The sequence below is a fragment of the Molothrus ater genome, chromosome 2 (genome assembly GCF_012460135.2).
Source record: "Molothrus ater isolate BHLD 08-10-18 breed brown headed cowbird chromosome 2, BPBGC_Mater_1.1, whole genome shotgun sequence".
Taxonomy (NCBI): Eukaryota; Metazoa; Chordata; class Aves; order Passeriformes; family Icteridae; genus Molothrus; species Molothrus ater.
The window spans coordinates 82,466,163-82,476,295 of NC_050479.2; positions in this window are offsets into that span (position 1 = coordinate 82,466,163).

Here is a 10,133-nt window from a genome sequence, read left to right on the forward strand (position 1 = left end):
AATGTAATTGTCAGGGATGAGGGAAAAGACAGTGACAGAAGGCTGAACAAATTAGAGTGTTTACTCTTAGAGTATTTGCTCTTGCAGATCTGGGCAACTGAATGCATTTGGTGCAGAAAATCTGCCTGTCACTCAAGAACTGTGTTTGTGACTCTTAATAAAGCTGGAAGTGAGACTGGCTGAAATTGTTCTGAATTTCCATACTGTTCATAATTCAGGTGAGCATGAGGGATTTCAGAAAGACCATGTCTCTGTCCTTGCCTGTCCATATGGTATATGCATATGCAAAAAACCACATTCTCTAGAGAATTCACCAATCAGGTAAAAAAAAGAAAAACTGTTGGTTTTGGGTTTTTTCCTTCTCTCACAGTGCTAATTACCATGGTATTCAAATGCCTATTTGCTAGGCCTGCATAAATCAGGGCTTTTCTAACAGCCTCCTGAGGGAAGTTTTGTCTAAGTTATTGGGACTCACACAGAGGGAGTAACACCAGGTGGGCAGGAGCAGGCTGGCAGGCATGGGCTCTGCTCCAGTAGTCCCTGCTGCCCTGGGGAGCATCCCAGCCCAGGGCAGGCTGCAAAGGAAGAGCTGTGAGTGCAGCTGAGGTGGTGAGGGGATGTCCTGCTCTGCAGTGAGGAGAGCTGAGAAGCCCTGCCTGCTCTGTCCTTCCTCCTTGCCTGAGGCACTTCATGGCCCAAGGGTTTTGAGGAAATGTAGCATGATGGGACCAGTTTAGTGCCCATCTCCTGCACACAGCTCCATGGATGAGTGGTGACAAGCAGCACGATAAGGGTGCAAAAGGAGGAAAGGGTATGATGTGGAGGTGGGGATTAGTCCCTTTGAATGCATGGCACAAAGCTTTAATCCTACCCAAATGAAATGTGAGTCTGGCTAGTGGCAAGCATAGCTAGAAACAGCGTTCTTTATCCTCTTATGAAACCACAAGACCAATTTTCCTGTGCTGACTTGATGTCTTACTTTAGCCAGACCCTTCCTCTTGGGTAGATATGGCATATTTTCCTTCCTGTTGTCTTCATTTGTTTGTGTCTTGCAACCTCTCTGTCAGATGGAAGTGCCTTGTGCTGCTCATGCTTGCTCTACTTTTAAATAATTTTCTGAAGTCTGGGAGCAAAATTGTGCTATGTTTAGGGCTACATACGAAGTGTCCAGGTGTCAAGGGATTTAGGGATTTGAAAATATATGGGCTACCTCAAAGGTAATCCTTTGAATATTAAAAGCAGAAAACCTGCCAGGCCACTTTGCATAACGTACTGTATAATCCGGGAAGCAGTTCCAAGGTGCTTGTTACCATGGCACCTCTTGGAGAAGCTTAGCAATATTAGCAGAAAAACAGCAGTGATGGGTTAAAGAGCTGCAGCTCTGGGCTCAGGCACACAGTGGCTGTGCCTCAGCTGGCTGCTTGCTGAAGTGGGCATGGCTGTGATTGTTTTCTTACTTCATCACAAATGCATGTTAAAACCAATCATAAACCTCTTGCACTGTGACTTTAACCTGAACTTGCATCTTAACTAATGCCAGCCCAGCCCAGTTGTGCTGCTTGACTGAGGTCACCATCGTCCATCAAACCTTGGTAACTTCTCTGTGTCTCTGCAGTGGATTTGAATTCATGTTGGATCTCCCTTTGTGGTCTGGGTCACTCCTGAGGGCTGGGATTCAGCTGCCTGCCTGTACTTCTGAGCTGGCTTCCTTCTGTTTATTAAGGATGGAGAGAAATCAGCTCCCCCAGATGCAGTATGTCTCATTCTAAAATAAATCCCTGAAATAGGCCACCTGTTTATATCCTAAACACCAATTTTCCTCCTGGTTATAAAGGAAATCTTGGATCATTAGCTTAGTTAGTACAGGCAACCATATTACTGATATTTCCATGACTCAGCTAACCAAATGGGGGCTGTTAGTGGAAAGTGAGATGCTCGAGGGAGCTGAGACCTCTGCATGGGGTTGGCAGGCCTGACATGGGGCTGGGAGGAGGCACATGTCCTGCAAGAGTGGCAGCTGGAGGCCAGGTTGCAGAGTGTCTCAAATGGCACAAAATGCTGATTGCTAGAAACTGAGTGAGGCCCTTTGGGTGGGGTACAGCTCCAGCTTAAGGCACTTCTGAGTCTTCAGGAGGACTCAGTCTCTAAGCATTCAGGGTGAAGGATTACTGTGTGCAGCTCTGGGATCCACAGTGCAAGGACATGGACTATTGGAGTGCGTGCAGAGGAGGACCAAAAGATGATGAGAGGGATGGAGCAACTCTTCTGTGAAGACAGGCTGAGAGAGCTGGGGTTGTTCAGCCTGTAGAAGAGAAGCCTACCAGGACAATTTTAGAGCAGCTTTCCAGTACCTAAAGTGGGCTACAAGAGGGCTGGAGAGGGACTTTTCACAAGAACATATGACAGAGGGTAATGACTTCAAATTGAAAGAGGCTAGTAGAATAGATACTAGAAATAAACTTTTACTATGAGGGTGAAGAGGCCGTGGAACAAATTTCCCAGAGAAGTGTATGCTCCATCCTTGAAAGTGTTAAAGGCCAGGCTAAAAAGCCTTTAAAGGATTTTGAGCAACCTGATCTTATGGAAGGTGATCCTGCCCATGGCAGGGGAGATTAGAACTAAAGAACCTTTTAAGGTCCCTCTCAACTTGAAGTGTTCTGTGATTGTGTGATAAGAGCTCATTGCAGCAGCTCATCCATAGGTGTGCAGTACCATTTGAGATGTCCCACTGGTTCCCACCTGGCCTCCAGCTGCTGTTCCAAAAATGTGTGAATTCTGCAGCATATTACTACATGTCTCAGACACCCTAGGGTGTATGAAGTAACAGAGGGCATCCTGAAGAATTGAACACTGGCCCTGGTTAACACAGTGAGTGGATCCTAACACAGTCAGTGGACTCCTCCAGGAATCATCTCAAAGCAGATACTTGGTATCTGGTCTTCTGAATCACTCCTCAGGGGCCGTTGGCTTTATGGAATCACTGTTCATTGATTGCCAGGGAATTTAAAGGTCTCAGCTCAGTTGCCCACATGTAGGTACTGCTGGTCTCTGAGGGACTCTAGGGTGTCTGAGACATCTGCATGGAATTGGATAATATGACACAGAGCATATGGAAGCCAGAAGGTGAGGCACCATAACTGACTCTCAAATGACAACTATATGTGAGAAACTGCCACCAAAAGTAGAGCCACCTAAACGGAGATGGGTGAGTGTCCAGTTAAGTCCTTTTCTTTAAGGCAGATGCAACAAATCTCTCTCTTCTTTCCTTATTTCTACTGAGCAGCTTTTAGTGACAAAATTGCTCCTCACTGAGGCCTTTCAGCCTCATCATATCAATGATGGCAAGAGAAGGATGATACCACAGTGGAGGCAGAGTACTTTGATGTCTGTCTGCCAAATTCTCTGCCATGCTTCTCAGTGTGGAGAATGCCTTTCTGAAAGGGCCTAAGCCTGCTGGGCCTCCTCAGCTACCACTAAGGAAGAGTCAATTCACTTCAGATCTCAGTACAGTTACACTCAGAGATGTGCAGCATTTTTATATGAGCAACGAGTGGGCAGGGATTAATTTGATACAGGAACTCTCAGACACACACTTGTTTGTACAACTCAAAAAAAAAAAAGAACGTAAAAAAGCACTATTTTGTTTTTAAACACTTTAGACATATGGAAACCCCATGCCTTAGCTGCTAGAGCCCAAACTTCCTCACATATTTGTATTTCATCCCAAGAGAGAAAACTTTTTGCATATCCTCAGGGCTGTGGTTAAAGCACCACTATTTCCATGGAGTGAGATTCATCCTAGCTGACTTCTGCTGTCTAAAACCAACCTGAGAGCCTGATCAAATTCCCTTACAACCACTGTAGCTGGAAAACATTGTTTGTCCTGCACTCAGCCCTAGTTACTCCCTTGTGGAATGAAAGCAGAAATTTTCACTGTTTTCTCAGAATTATTTACTGTGGTTTGTTCTGTGAATCAAGCCAATAAAGTTTGTAAAAATAAATATGACCCATATACTGTTGTCATGGTTCATGAGAGAGGTTGGAAAGATGCAGTTATTGCCAACTCATTAATATTTTTTGAGATGATTAGTGACAAAAGTTTTGCCAAAATGTATGAAGACAACACCCTTGGATCTGTCAGAGGTAGAGACAATGCATCAAACATTTGCTTGCAGGGGAGTAAAGCTCACTATCTGTGCCATTATCTCCTGTGACCATTTGTGGTTACTGCCTAGTCTTGATTTGCTGCCAATCTGCCAACTTTCTCCCTTCTTTCAGACTCACTCAATTTTATTTCATCACCTTCCAAGGAAAAGTCTGATCATAGTTTGGGTATTGAAAAAGGAAGTGGCTGCCTCAGTCTCCCCTCTACCACATTATCTTTGTAATTTTCCACTCACCCAGGGCATCTCATCCTTTGATGCAGTAATTTTGGTGAAAAATGTACACCTGGCCATAATGTACATTTACCTGCCACAGCCTGCTGCAGTGAAATAGTTTGTTTATGAGTTGTGTTTGAATATTTGTAGCATTTTGACTTGCTTTTGTTTGGTATGGTCCCTCAGGAAATCCCAGCTTTGTTTTCAAGGTTTTATTCAATTGACTACATTATGAATTTGAAATGCAAATAATTTGATATTTTTTATTTGAAATTTTGTTATTGATATCAATATTTGATTATTTAACATTTGCTTTCACTAGTTTTCAACAGATGGAGACTTTCCAGGGGAGAAAAGGTGGTTGTAGAGGGTTTGATTCTGTTGGATCCATGTCCTGGGATGTGCTATTGTGCTCCAGCATGAGCTGAGGCATTGCTGAATTATGAATGTGTTAATCGAGCCCACAGGGTAAATCCGCTGCACTGTCTTTAAGAGATACTGCAGCAGCTCAGGCAGTTAAAGATTTTAAAACTTGTTCAACATTAGTGGTCCCAGGGAGAAAAGAAAATCTCACCAAAAACTTAAGATTATACAGAAACTGATTTTTTTCCTTATCAAAAATATTTTGATGGCAATTCCCTACTGCTCTCCTGAGAAGAAGAGTTACCATGGTGTGGAAACTGCAGACAGTATTGCCATACTAATGATGTGATTCAGAGCCTGTGTGGATCTCACTATAGATATTGCCCTGCCAGACCATTTTTACTACATTTCCCATGGTATAGAGCTTTTGTGACATTTTGTAGTTTTCTGTTAATGAGGAGTCACAAATTTTGCTCTAAGTAGTTGATTTAAATGTCACCTTCCCCCCTGCTCTGCCCCCATGTGGGCATTTAAATTTCTGCCCCAACCTCCTTTAGAAGCTAGGTTCAGCTCAAAGTCTTGTACAGCTCAGATTACTCAGAGGCAAAAGTGTGCTAATAGTGTGTGTGGAAATCTTCATGTTCCCAGAGGAGGTCAAGGACAGTTTCCAGCTCTAACTCTGTTGCACAGGTTGCTGAGACACTGAATTTCAAGTTTTGTTCAAATTGTAAATGAATTTTAGGACATAGAAGAACAGAGAGCTTATAAATCATTATGTAGTAGTGGGGAATATCTGCTGGATGTGCTGGATATCATCAGGAATTTTTTCATGGAACCAGTTGTTAAACATTGAAGTGGACTGTCCAAGGAAGTGGTAGAGTCACCATCCCTTAAGGTGTTGAAGACATGACTGGATGTGATATTTAATCCCATGGTATAGTTGATAAGGTGGTGATTGGCCAAAGGTTGGACTTGGTGATCTCAGGGGTCTTTTCCAACCTTAATGATTCTGTGATCCTGTGATCTGATGGCAGACACAGTCACAATGTGTGAAATCTGGAAAGAAGTGATGAATGAAAGTCTGTTTTATACAGAATGGAAAGATAGTACAATATAAAATGATTCCTCGTGAATCATGTAATTGGCAGTTTGTAAAGCAAAATACCAGGTGTGCTATTTTGTTAACCATGAGTAGAAAGTAATTTTTGCTTTCAAAGTACAGCAACTTACTGCAAATGTCATGGCAGAAGGTTTCATTAGTAGACAAAGGAAACTTCCTTTTCTGCCAGTCAGACTCTTTTTTGCTTCTGAATGATGCAGGTGATGGCAATGCTTTGCTCTGTGCTGCCAGAAAGCATCTCTGCAATCTCTGTTTACAAGAGATAAGGTAAAGTTTTGCATTATCAGGGCAAAATGAGGGCCTATCCCTCAGGAGGTGACACCAGGGATGTCTTCCCTGGTAAGGTTGCATTGTCTTCTTAATTTTTCTTACCTACCAGTACAGAAAAATTCTTGCACTGCTTAACAGCAGTATATGCTGATAAATGAGAGAATACATTTGAATCCTTTACTAGTTCATCAAACCTAGCAGTAAATGATGCTTCTAAATAGTGGAAAATATCCTTAATGTGCCAGCTGTGCAGTGATGAGTGGGAAGAGTTTTTTTTTTTTTTCCTGATTCCAAGACAAATAGCCTGGAGGAAGGGATTTGACTGTCTTTATCTTACCACATGTTAAACATTACTGGTCAGAAAGCTCCCCAGTCCTCTCAAAAATCTGTTTGTGGAAGCAAGCATAAGATAGGACTGGAGCATTTCCCAGAACTGATTCCTGGCCATTATGAATTGAATCTTCTCTTTGCCAGAAGCTGATAAGAAGCTGGAATTTCTATGTAGTCAAGGAGAGTAGCATGTGACAATATTCTGAACCTGCTCTGATCCCTGGAAGGCAAAGGCAACATTTTTTACTATTTTCAGATGGAGTAGTGATAGGGTGTCAGAATCATAATTTTGCTGTTGTTCAGCCCAGTCCTAAATTCCCAAAGTGATATTAAAGGTCTTCTAATTAGATAATTTTAATTGTGATTTACTTATTAATCAGAAATATTCTATAGTAAAATTTTACCAAAGTTGTCTGATTTAGTACCGCTAAGTTACATAATTCCATACACCTGCAAAACTGTGTTCTTGCTGGAACAAGCACTGGGGAATACCCTGACCCATTCTAAGCACTTCCTGAAGGAAGCTAAGCTGCCAGTAACAGATTTCTCCTTATTTAGCTGAACTTTTCATAACAAGAAAATAAAGCAAAGAAGTGTTTGCATAAATAATTTTCACAGTTAATAGGTACAAATCTTCCTCTCATTCTCTTAATTTAGTATTGTGATTGTAATGAACAAGTGCATTTGTGTTTATAAAAGGACTCATTTTCTTCAGTGTGTTTTTGATTTGTTGGAAGTTCAAACTTCATCAATGATTTTTGTCCTTCAGCTGCTCTGGGAGAGGTGACCTCCTTTGACCAAAGCAGCTCAAGTGCACCAAGAGTTCTTTGGATGTTCCAAATGGATGAAGGACCTTGGGTGCTCACTTCTTTCTCTGAGAAGCTGCAGATTTCTGGTGGGAGGTTCCCACTTAGCTGATTAGGTGTCTTCAGGTGCTTAAAGAGTATTGCATTTAGCCGGGGTGCCATTAGATTTTTATGTGCTGTACAAGTCAAAAGGGCTCCAGGCAGCCATTATTTTAAGAAGCGCTCTTGGATTTAGGCAATAAACTCCACCTAAATCTTAGAAACCAATGTAGACAGTCTGGATACCGTTGAGTGTTCCCAGTCGTCGCTTGGATGCCAGAAAAATAAAGGCAGTACAATGGATGGGGATCCAGGTCCATCTCTTATCTGATCCTGTTGCCCACTGCCTAGGAACCAGTCCTACCTAAGTCTCACTCTAAAGCTGATGGCCTTGTTCTGGGTAACCTGAGGCTTTAAAAGTCACAACAAGCAGCTGTGTTGGCTCCTTGAGGTGCACTGGGTGATTCAGGTCCTCATCTGCTGCCAAGCAGAGAGGATCAATTATTGTCTGACAGATATTGTACATTGAGATTGTAGCCCCATTTGCACACTGCATATTACAGAGAGTTTACTTGGGCTCTTCCTTGTTATCTTTCTCTACCTAAAATAGGAGTAATTCAGGGTGGAAATGGATTTCTTCAGACTTTACACAGCAATACAGAATAGAACAGTCCTGTAATGATGTACATAAATAATTGCTAGTGCTCCAATAGAGATTAAGTAGGTGCTTCCACAGTTCATCGCAAAAGGTAGCTAAAAAACTCAAATTTTGAGTTGCAAAACAAGAAACTGAACCTCATGTTGCATTCCTGTAAAAAAAAGTATAAATTGAGCCCATATCTTCAATGTATGTGACTTTAAGGCTCACAGGATCCTGGAATAATTTAGTTGGGAAGGAAGCTCTGGACACCATATGATCTGACCTCCTACTCAGAAAGAGTCCCTGAGGAGCAGGTAGCTTTGTCAAATTCAGTCTTATTTGTGTCCCAGTTACACTGTTTCACCACCCTTGTGTTAAAAAAATTCACATATCTAATTGGAGATTTTTGTGATGCAACTTGTATTCATTGCCTTTTTACATATCATTGTGCATCTTCTGGAAGAGCCTGTCTTAATCTTCCCTACAATTTTATATTAGGTAGCTGGAGATAGCAGTAAGATCTGTAAGAATAGAATTCCTTCTGCTTGCTGAATCAAAAAATATTGGAATTTTCTGCCCTCAAGGCATTTTTCCTTACAGCTTTAGTGTTTTTCAAAAGTGTATTCAAAGAAAAGCGTTCTGCTTTCTGAGGAACCTTTTATTTCCAAAAAGAAATCCTATTTAAGGAAATGTCCTTGTAAAAGGGGTTGACAGGCAATTCTGCTTATCGTCACCTACTCTTCACTTCTCGTACACAAACTGAAGGTTGAGAACTGTAGTTGTCATTCCGAGCTCGTGATAGGAGCAGGAACTTCCTTTACCACCCACACGTGAGAAGCGCTGCAGAGCTGCTTGGGTAAAATCTTTGCAACGCTCCATGACTGTAAGAGGACAAACTCTAATTTACAGGATTTCATTTCAGAGAGAAGTGAAAACTTATGGCCTGGCCATAAGTTTTTTTAACCTCTCTCTTCTCTGGTACCTAAAAGAAAGTAGGATTAGCCTTGGATTAGGAGCCTTCTTCACTCCAGCATTCCTTGGCACCAGTTACAAGTTCTCTGGTTGCACTACTGCAAGCCCCTAATGTGTGTTTGCAGCTGAATGTGTGCCTAAGCAATGTGCCCGAGCTGACTTAAGCTTTAGTTATGTGAATGAGGTCTCATTTCCTCAGTATGGGAAAGACATGGATCTGTTGGAGTGGTTCAGAGCAGGGCCACAGAAGTGATCAGAGATATGGAGCACCTCTTCTCCAAGGAAAGGCTGAGAGGTCTGAGATTGTTCAGCGTGGAGAGTAGGAGGCTCTGAGAAGGAATTTTAGCACCTTGCAGTACCTGAACGGGGCTTAAAAGAAAGATGGAGACAGACTGGTAGGGCCTGTAGTATAGGACATGGGACAGTGGTTTTAAACTAAAAGAGGGTAGATTCAGATTAGGTACAAGATAAATTGTTTACAATAAATGTGGTGAGACATTGCCACAGGTTACTCAGTGAAGCTATGGATGATCCTTCCCTGGAAGCATTCAGGGCCAGGTTGCATGGGGTTCTGAGCAACCTGGTCTGGTTGAAGATCCCTGCCCATGGTAGGAGGACTGGAATGGGTGGCCTTTAAGGGTCTCTTCAAACCAAACTATCCGATGATTCTGTGATCCAACCACCCCCTTCCTCCCAGAGAGGCACTGTAGGATACATCAGAGAACAGGGATCTTGCCTGGCCCTTGTGCTTCTCTGGAGCTGCTACTTGAGTGGGGCTGTCATCAGACGTGCAAAATCACCCCAGTGATTTTGAGCTTATATATTTGTCTTCAGCTGAGGAGCAGCACAGGTCAATTTGCACAGCATTAGTCTGCTTGGAAACCTTTGTTGTCCCTGCTCATGTAGAACAGATTATCAGACTGAAAAGATGACTTAATTTGCATCACTAGACAAAGATATCAGTGTAAGAATACAAATATTTTTGTTTAAAATAGAGTCCAGTTTGGACTCCCCTCACTGTTTTTATGTATATAGCCAAGTGTGAGCAATGATATAAAAAAATGGCATATGGATTCTGAGCAGGTAAAAGAAGTATTCAAGATACATCACCTTTATTCCTGAGCCATTTTAGTTATGCTGGAATTAAATCAGGAACAACTCCATGGCAGTCAGGGAAATCAGAACTAGGTTAATGTGCTGGATGAGGCCAGCAG